Raw genomic sequence first — 695 nt, forward strand, 5'->3', positions numbered from 1 at the left:
GACATGAAATATGGGATATGGGGACTGTGTTCAACGGGCTCACCCTGTTCGGAGCGGGTACGGAGTGGGATTGGGGTTAGGATGTGGGATATGCGATGGAGACACCAGGACACGGGATGGGGACACCAGGACACGGGACATGGGACACAGGGACACGAACACGGGGGTGGGAACGTGGGACACGGGGTGGGAACGTGGGCTGGGGACAGGGGGTTGAGGGGACAGGGGTGGGAGGGGGGACAGGGGATGGGGGGGATGGGGTGAGGACCTGGGGTGACCCCGAGTGACCTGAGATGACCCGGGGTGACCTGAGGTGACCCCGTTCCCCATCCAGGTGTGATCTGTGCATTCACCTTCCCCGTGCTCTACCGGCGCCACCAGGTACGGAGACAATGGGGACAATGGGGACAATGGGGACACGGAGGGGGGGTATGGGGGGCTCAGGAGGTTTGGGGACACGGGGGGGACACAGGGGGGACACGGTGGTGTGGAGGGAGAGCTGTGCACCCCTCAGCCCCCTCCTCGGTCCCCAAGTGTCCCCGATGTCCCCAATCGCCCCCCGTGTCCCCAACTGCCCCCTCATGTCCCTAATTGCCCCCCCCGATGTCCCCAGGCCCAGATCGACCAGTACCTGAGTCTGGCCAGGAGCCACCTGAGCCACCTTCGAGCCAGGTGAGGGTGTGTGTGTCCCCCCC

At 65.2% G+C, this 695-nt stretch overlaps 1 long non-coding RNA gene across 1 annotated transcript; it reads left to right on the forward strand.

Annotated features, from left to right (window-relative positions):
- Positions 1-4: 4 nt before the first annotated feature.
- LOC113979804 lies at positions 5-684 on the forward strand. The gene is made up of 3 exons (XR_003537991.1): positions 5-57; positions 335-381; positions 614-684. It is a non-coding gene; the product is annotated as an uncharacterized LOC113979804 (long non-coding RNA).
- Positions 685-695: the final 11 nt, after the last annotated feature.

This window comes from Neopelma chrysocephalum, unplaced genomic scaffold (assembly GCF_003984885.1).
Source record: "Neopelma chrysocephalum unplaced genomic scaffold, ASM398488v2 Primary Assembly neopelma1_89298, whole genome shotgun sequence".
In the NCBI taxonomy this organism is placed as follows: domain Eukaryota; kingdom Metazoa; phylum Chordata; class Aves; order Passeriformes; family Pipridae; genus Neopelma; species Neopelma chrysocephalum.